Raw genomic sequence first — 9,735 nt, 5'->3', positions numbered from 1 at the left:
TCTGCCGGGGCTTCTGTAACAAAGCAGCAGAGATGAGGTGGCTTAAACCACTGAAATTTGTATTTTCTCTTCTCCCAGTTCTGGGGCAGCATTGGGCTCTTCTGAGGCCCTGTCTTTGGTTTGTAGCCTGTTCTGTGTCTTCACAGGGTTGTCTTCTGTGTGCCCGTGTCCTAGTCTCCTCTCTTAACGGGCACTCAGTCACATTGGACCAATGTCCCATCCTAACAATGACATTTGAACTTAGTCACCTCTTTAAAGACCTTATCTCCAAATATAGTCACATCCTGAGGTCCTGGGGGCTAGGACTTGACCACGTGCCTCAGCCTGGAATGGCCTGCTGGAGTTTCCCATGGGCTGTGGCGCTTCACCCATCACCAACCACAGGGGCCACACAGCTGCCAACCAGGTGAAAGGTGCTCCAACTCTGAAACCCCAGCCCCAGGGCGCCCTGTCCTTGGCCGGATTCCCTGGAGAGCAGAAAGTGAGACGCACATGGTGACACTTGTGGGACAGAAAGAGGCCTTGGGCGCTACCTGTTCAATCCATCAATCTCATCAACACGTCACGAGATCACTCAGACAGCTTGCCAGGTAAAGCAAGATTTCAAACACAAAGTGTATGCTGAGCACAAAAGCTTTCATTTCAGACATGAATTGATTGAATATCCTGAATTATATCCATTTTGATGTATCTTTATCCATAAATCTGGGCACTGCTATCACTGGAACATGATGTACATAGTTTCTGACAAAAAATTTCATATGCTGTGGTCATGTTTTCACTGATCCTTTGACTAAGCTTACAAGAAATAGTTTCTTATTTAGAATTAAAACCAGAGAAGCCATGAACTTTAGAGGCAGAAACATGAGATTCATTTTTAATCGACTCATAGTAATTATCAAAGAGCACAAATCAACCCAACATGTTGAAAACATTAGATTGTGCATTCTTCCCTCGAAATAAATATTTTAAGTCTGAGATTTACACATAAAATGAAAGAATATTTTTCACAGTGATATTTATTTTACTGTACTTTTCACTCCTTGTGCCTGATGGAGAATAGAGTTTTTAAATGTGACATTTTTCACTTCCTATCTGCTTTTTTTTTTCTCTTACAAAAATAACTCTGCTCAACTTTCAGATGAAGTATCAACTTTTATCAGATGATCCAAAACACAAGTGGATTTTGATCTTCAGCCCAGGGAAGGAAGACTGTCTCTATGAATTTCATCAGCAGAGAGGAAGGGGAGGAAAAAAGGACTTCTGGCAGAACTTTCCCAAACTGTTGCCAGGAGCCATAGAAAGCTCACTTGTATTGCAAACCCATTATAACATTATAAAATAGTTTTACGTATTCAAGGTAATTTATGAATGGTTAACTACAGAAAGGCAGAAGCAATCAAGGTTACGTGAGTCACAGGGTGTTTTAATAAAGTGTTAGATTCTAGTGGTGTCAGATCTACGTGTATGTAAATACAGGCCCTCAATCACAAAAACATGCCTAGATGTGAAATTTTAGCTGCTTGTATAGTAAATGTTTGTAAAACTAGTTTTACCTGAAATCCAGAGAAAATACTGGTGAAATATTTGCTGAAAATTTAATTGCTTCAATCAGTGGCACAACTTTCTGTGTATACATCTATAGATGTATCTCTATGTAAAGATAAAATAAAGATTTTATCTTTATCCCAAAGATAAAATCTAGGATCCTTTCATGAATCCAGGCTCATTTCAGATTAGGGTGGATTTTCACAGGGGTTTTGATGTTTAATAACTCTTCGCCAAGGCTGCATCACCTTCCCCAAATCATCCCTCAGAACCACCCTACCTTACTAATGTTTAGTCGCTTCAGTTGTGTCCGACTCTTCAGCTGTGACCCAATGAACTGTAGCCTCCAGGGCCCTCTGTCCATGGAATTCCCCAGGCAAGAATATTGGAGTGGGCTGCCATGCCCTCCTCCAGGGGATCTTGCCAACCCAGGGATCAAACCCACGTAAACCAGAACAAATTTCCTTGTATTGACTTCCCATTATGGATAGTTTCCTCTTGTGTCTACTGGGAAAGAAAGCTAATGAAATTCAGAACCCAGTCCATTTAGGTCTGGATTTTGTGTAAAAGTGCTGGGTAAGCAAGATGGCATCCATCTCCCTACATCTTTATTTCTTTTTGCAAGAACAGGACTATTAAAGTTTAAATATACTTCAAAATATTGCACCTAAGGATCTTTAAGTTGGTGTATGCTCTGAAAAACATGATACAAGATGCCTCTTATTAGCAATTCAATCCAATTCATGTTCTCCTTTTACTTTAAAATTAATCTCTAATTGTACATTAGATATCTGTGAAAAATCATGAACTATTGTAGCCTCTTTTAGCAAATCTCCAAGGGAATATGTCTACTGGAGTTGGGCTATAGAGTAAATAATCATATTAGAGGCCAAGGGCTTCCTTCAGTGAACTCTGTAGAACTAACTTTCCTTGATCATTAAAAACAGTCCGCCTTTGTAGCAATTTTACATCCTTGGTGAACGTAGCCCTTTTATGAAGCATCTCCATGGAAGTATCTTTGATTTGATATTTTATTGAGAATTGAACAGAATTAATACATGTTTTCTGTAGGGCTTATGCTACAATATACCCAATGACTGCAAATTCACTGATTTCATTTTATCAAACATAACCAGTAATGAGTTTAGAGTAAACAAAACAGAAGCCACTCTTTCATGTCTAGTGGGAATACTCTTGGGTTTGTTTTAACTTTTAATTAATTAAGATGTCCATACAAGGGATCAAGTGTTTATGATTTTTCAATGAATATTTATGAAAGCTCATTGTCCAAAATTCACAAGCATTCATTCAGACTCATTAAAAACGTTCATGAATATTTCACCCAAAACAGAGATCATAAACTGAAGCACTTTGTCATCCTTTCAAGAGCCACGTAAAGAATATCCATGAACATAAACCACGCATATGTTGGTGAGCATCAGTGTTTCTTCCTTTGGAACATATGACCTCTTTACTTGGGATCAGCAGTGTTTTAGACCCCATCTGTCATGTTAGCAAGAGGTGTTCAATAACTCTCAAAAAGTTGGGGGGCAGGAAAGACAAAGTTCTAATACTGAGTTTGAGGCAACAATTACCAAATCCTGAAACACTGACGAATTAATTTTACAATCTAGAAGTCAGAAGTCAAACGTCATCATCAAATGACAGACTAAGATGAGAATGAATTTTCCAGCAAGTAGATCCATGTCACAGCTGTTTACACAGTGGTTGCTATGTGTCAGGCACCAGGCTACTATTTTTACTTTTGAGAATCCTGTGGACTGAGTGAAGACTCCTGAGGATTAACAGAGTGTCACATCTCTGTCTACAACAGAATGGAAAGTAGGAGTTGAAATCACAATGGCATTTTCAACAGACATCTGGTGTTTATCACTCATGGACACTAGTCTTTCACGGATATAGTTCTACAAGGAGGTGAAACTCAATATTGTGAATCCTTAGCACCCACTGAAACTCAGGTTTGCTTACTGTTCACTCCTCCTAAGATGTTCTTTAAGCAAGTACTATGTAGCGGGTATCTCACCATGCTAACACATATGGTAGCCAAGACAATATCCTTGATCTCATGGATGCTAGGAAGTAAACTAATATAATTCCTACCAGGGAAGCCTACTTCAAGTAAGAAACAGATAACTATGCAGGAAGAATGTTCCCTGGTGACTCAGATGGTAAAGAATTCACCTGCAATGCAGGAGACCCAGGTTCAGTCCCTGGGTCAGGAAGATCCCTTGCAGAAGGAAATGGCAACCCACTCCAGGATTCTTGCTTGGAGAACTCCATGGACAGAGGAGCCTGGCGGGCCAGAGTCCATGGGGTCACAAGAAGAGGGCACAACTGAGCGACTAACACTTTCACTTTTTCACAAGCGGGCAGCGTTGGGAGCTGATTTAGGTGAGAACAGCCTCTCTGAGGGGGTGAACCGGGCAGAGTCTCAGTGAAGGAGATGACTCGTGCCTGGTGTCAGGGTGAGGGCAATCTCAGACAAGCTCAGCAAGGGGGCGGCCATAGTCGGGGATAAGGGTCAGGACGAGACGTTTCCCAAACAGAAAACGCAAAGAGATCATCTCATTTTAGGAAAATTCGATGACTTCAGTCTTACACGTATTTGTTTATTCTTTTCTTTATTACTCTGTGTTCTTTTTTCTTGCCAAGTAGCATTCCGACATGTGACTTTACCACGATGTGTGTGTCCGTTCTCCTGTTGACAGACATTTGGGGGTTTCTAGTGTGGGATCATTGTAAGCAAAGTTGCTAAGAACACATGTCTCCAAGTCTTTTTGTAGACAAGTGTTTTCATTTCTCTTGGGTAAATACTTAAGGGGTGGAACTGCCAGGTCATGGAATAGGTACGTGTTTAACTTTTATAAGAAGCTGCCAAACAGGTTTCTAAAAATGGCTGTAAATTTTCACTCTCTTGCCAACAATGTGTGAGAACTTAGCCCAGGGATGGCTGTGCTCACGGTGTGTGTCTTTGTCGGGGCTCACCATCACCCGTCCTGCTGGGGTGAAATGGTGTCTAACGATGCTTCTCTTCTGTATTTTTTGATAATTGATGATGTCGAGGATCCCTCCCTCTGCTTCCTGACAACGTATTTTCTTTTCTGAAAAGAAAGCATCAGTTCAAGTTTGTTTGTGTTGCATTTGGGTTGTTGGCCCTTGGTTAATGACTTGTAGGAGCAAGCTTTTATTCTGAACACATCTTCTCTCCTTTGTGAATATTTCCTTTCGTTCTGTGTGCTGTCTTACAGTTTTTCTTACTCATGTCTTTTGGTAGGCTGAAGTTTTTAATTTTGTTGAAGACCAGTTAATCACTTTTAAAAAGCAGGTTTTGTGCTTTTTTGTATTCTGACTAAGAAATCTCTGTGTAGCCCAAGGTGGTAAAGATATTTTTCTATTTAGGTGTTGTATACCTTTATATTTCGGGTTTAGATGTAAGGTCCATCTAAAATCATTTTTATTAAACATTTATTTTAAATGATGTACTTTCATATTTTCTGGATTCTCTTATTTGGTTAAATTTTTCAATGTCTGATGATAAGATGACATTTATGACTAAGTGTTGCAGGTTTGGGCCCTAAAATATGATACCCCTTCGATACAAACACATTTCTAATCAATACCAAGTGACTGGTTGTTTTGTAAACTGAGATGTGACTGAATTAGAAAATATTTCACTCTGTACCTTTGAAATTTAAAAAAAGAAAACTTTTGTCTCACATTAGTACTTCTCGAAACTTTGTTGTTGCTGATGATAATCATTCTTTGTTATGGAGGGATCCAAACCTGCCCTTCACCTACCATTTTCTTTCTTGTTCCCTTCTTCTACCCTGTGTGTTTCCGTTCGGTGCTTAGAGTTTTTGAGCTACCTGCTTCATGAACATGCTAGTTACTTCATGTATGGATGCTTCTGGGAACTCTCAAGGCTCCGAGGCTGAATTAGGAGAGCAAAAAGTGTAACTGTTGTTTCTGAGTCACTCAGATGTGTCTGACTCTCTATGACCCCACGGACTACAGCAGCCAGGCTCCCCTGTTCTTCACTATCTTCCAAAGTTTGCTCAAACTGATGTCCATCGAGTCGGTGATGCCATTCAACCATCTCATCCTCTGTCGCCCCCTTCTCCTCCTGCCTTCAATCTTTCCCAACATCAGGAGCTTTTCCAATGAGTTGGCTCTTCACATCAGGTGGCCACAGTATTGGAGCTTCTTCCAATGAATATTCAGGACTGATTTCCTTTAGGATTTACTGGTTTAATCTCCTTGCTATCCAAGGGCCCTCAAGAGTCTTCCTCCCAACTGAGGAGCCACCAAGGCATGAACCTCTGACCCTGATCTAGCAACAGAAGGGAGCTCAGGGAGGCTGGCCTCTTTCTGTCTGAGGTCCTGGTGACAAAGTCAGGCAGAACTCAGTGACCTGGGTCTCCTCTCCCCACTGAGGCTGACACCCTCCTCTGCCTCCTACATAGGGGACAGATCCAGGAGCCGCTCTGTCTCTGTGTCCCCACTGCAGTCCCTGAGCCAGGTGGCAGGACAAGAGAAAGGAATAGAGTTCTTCCTTAGTTCCTGTTGCTCCATTAGGGATGAAAAGTCAGTTCCTAAATGATGCTAGGATAACTGGTAGAAAAGCTGGACTCAACCCCAGGCATCAGAAGATCAAAATGGGAAGTTAAATCAATAATTCAGAGAGGTCCCTGGGTGGATGCAAGCCAAGATGCACAGAAAAATAGATGTGAAGGGTGGAAGCTGCCGGCTCCCACAAGAGTGAAGTGAGAGCCAAGTCTATGCAGGGTAGATGTGGAGATGGGGCTGTACCCAGGGGACTGGACAAGGAAATTGTACCCTATGGAGACTAGGTTGTATTGGTCTCTCCAGACCAGGCCCCTTGACATGACAATGAAGGGTTTGCCGAGAAACTAGACATGAGGATGGTCAGTCGGGTGAGGGGGGAGGGCTGTGGCTGACAGTGGACAGTGGAAAGGACGGTTACAGTGGGTTCTGACCCCCAACAAGGGGACCCTGGAGGGGAGCTTGCAGTTCAATTCCTCAGGAATCTCTAGAAAGAATAGAACAAGGACATGAGATGTGGGTCTGAAAACATGGGAGTTAATCACTGTTCATGGAGAAGCCACACGTCCCCATAACAACCTACCACCACCATACCAGATGCAAAGGGCTGGTGGAGCAGCCTTGACCCAAACCAGCTGTGTTCCTCGAGCAGCAGCCAGGTTAGCTCAGGGGGTCTGACACCCAAAATGGCCCACCCACATGGTGGTGACTAGGGCCCCCCACTGCCCCTAAGTGAGTCTACTCTGACACGGCACCCAGTGGTCCACTCAGCCCCATCCATCCAGGCAGCACCAGAAGACACCTCTGCTCTTGAAACTAGCCTAGGAGGCAGGTGTTGCTGGCATCTCAACACATAAGTCGGGCTGTAGGCATCCTTGACTGAGCGACTAACACATCCTTGAGAACTACTCTTTACCTTGCATGGATGGGAAGCCTGAGTTCCACTGGCATCTTTCAGGGTCTGGATGAGGGATGAGCTGCCCGTGGTTTGCCCGTGTGTGATTTTTCTGAGCGAGTTCTATTCTTAAGAGAGAGATTAGCAAGTCTGGAAATTATATATAATTATAATAAATGAATGTAAATATTAATATTGTTATATAAGCATCCTTATTATACAAAAATGAGAGTAAAATATATATATACTAAAAGAAATCTTTTTCCCAGAAAATGTTGCACTACTAATTATACAACTTCAGACTTTGAGCTGCTGCTGCCATTTGAAGGAGGGAGCCATGAGCTGTGGAGTCTCAGGGTCACAGGTGGCCCTGCAGCAGCTCCAGGCAGCTCTCACGTGTGGGCTGTGAGACACTCACGACGGTCCAGGCACGAGGAAGGTAGATTTACTTGGTTTCTAAAGTTCCACTAGACGGAGAGCAGGGCAAGGCAGTGAGTGGGGAGAGCTTGGAGACTGTGTTCATGGACATTGTGTGTATGTGCACGTGTGTATATGTGTATGTGCGTGTTTGCCTGACTCGTGTGTGTATATTTGTGTCTGTGCACTCATGCATGTGCTTTCTTTGCATGGAACATATCTAGAATTCACACAAACAGAAGTACTGAAAAGAAGAGAAATTGCTTTACTCTTCTTGTCAGTATAATATCTGTGAGAAGCAGAATGAAAAAGAAACAGACCCAGCTGCTCCCATGAGTTCTTTGTGCCAGAGATGAACCAGGCGGACCTTCCTGGTGAGCAGAGGGTCAGGGACACAGTGGGAACTGGCTGGACGGAGGGTGATTTCCAGACCACACATGTGGTCACCACTGTCAGGACAGAGCCCTCATGTCAAGATGGGAGGTCGCCCCGCGACCTGCCTGTGGTGTCTCATGGCTCCCCTCTGCCCGGTCTCAGGGTCCACACTTCTCCATACTGAATAACTGCCCTCCTCACCTCGGGAGCTCCTGGGGCCTCAGAGAGACTATAGCTCACAGCTCAAGACTCCATGGTGACAATGCCACTTCCTCCAGGAAGCCTTCCCTGACTTCCTGCCCCCAGAGCTGAGGAGGCTCTGTTCGTCCACTGTCTTGATAGCCATTAACATCGACTGCAAGCGTCAGGCTGTCAGGGGCAGACCTTTCTGCTTCCCAGGACACCCACGGCCAGCACACCTGTCCCCACAGGGCAGAGTGAATGAGTGAAAGTCTCTCAGTGGTGTTGACTCTTTGTGACACCATGGACTGTACAGTCCATGGAATTCTCCAGGCCAGAATACTGGAGTGGGTAGCCGTTCCCTTCTCCAGGGGATCTTCCCAACTGAGGGATTGAACCCAGGTCTCCTCATTGCGGGTGGATTCTTTACCAGCTGAACCACCAGGGAAGTCCAAGAATACTGGAGTGGATAGCCTATCCCTTCTCCAGAGGATCTTCCTGACCCAAGAATCAAACCAAGATCTCCTGCACTGCAGGTGGATTCTTTACCAGCTGGGCTACCAGGGAAACCCAAGCCCCAGGGCATGAATATCAGCAAAACAAGGAGACAGAAGCCCAGGAAACAGAGATCAACCAAGGGGACAGGGTGGCAGGGGAGAGGGAAGGGGTGCCTGGATGGTTGCCACAGAGACGAAGCAGGTTTCGGGGTCTGAGCATCACAGGGCAGAGGTTCAGTCACCCTGCTGTGTCCTGTCCATGGGCTGGGGAGCTTCTGGGCCAGGTGGCCAGCAACAGTCCCTTTCATGTTTACAAAAAATATTCAACCACCGTACTTTGTCATAATAGTTAAGCAAATATCACAGGCCCACCTATATATAATACAAATATTTTTAAAGATTTCACCTACTACAGAATAGTTTTTGGATCAAGTTAGAATATTTTCCCTTTTTAATAATTCCAGGCCAACTGTAAACCCATACCGCCCTCTGCTGGTCATTGTGTGCCTAATATAAAAATGGATGTGGACCTGGTCTGTGGAGAAGTATGAACAACCTCAGATACCTGGATGACACCACCCTTAAGGCGGAAGGTGAAGAGCCTCTTGATGAAAGTGAAAGAGGAGAATGGGAAAGTTGGCTTAAAACTCAACCTTCAGAAAATTAAGATCACGGCATCCGGTTCCATCACTTCATGGCAAATAGATGGGGAAGCAATGGAAACCATGACAGATTTTATTTTCTTAGGCTCCACAATCACAGCAGATGGTGACTGCAGCCATGAAATTAAAAGACACTTGCTCCTTGAAAGAAAAGCTATGACCAACCTAGACAGCATATTAAAAAGCAGAGACATTTACTTTGAGACAAGGGTCCATCTAGTCAAAACTATGATTTTTCCAGTAATCATGTATGGATGTGAGAGTTGGACTATAAAGAAAGCTGAGCGCCAAAGAATTGATGCTTCTGAACTGTGGTATTGGAGAAGACTCTTGAGAGTCCCTTGGACTGCAAGGAACACCTGAGTTCTGTTCTTGACTTCACTGCTAGCCGATGGCCTCTGACAATGTAAACGAATCTGATAAACAAACCAGTCAATCCTAAAGGAAATCAGTCTTGAATATTCATTGAAAGGATTGATGCTGAAGCTGAAAATCCAATACTTTGGCCACCTGATACAAAGAACTGACTCATTGGAAAACACTGTGATGCTGGGAAAGTTTGAAGGCAGGAGGAGAA

The sequence above is a fragment of the Bos indicus x Bos taurus genome, chromosome 14, assembly GCF_003369695.1.
Source record: "Bos indicus x Bos taurus breed Angus x Brahman F1 hybrid chromosome 14, Bos_hybrid_MaternalHap_v2.0, whole genome shotgun sequence".
In the NCBI taxonomy this organism is placed as follows: Eukaryota; Metazoa; Chordata; class Mammalia; order Artiodactyla; family Bovidae; genus Bos; species Bos indicus x Bos taurus.
The sequence above is the reverse complement of the archived record's forward strand: the minus strand, read 5'-3'. Positions refer to the sequence as shown.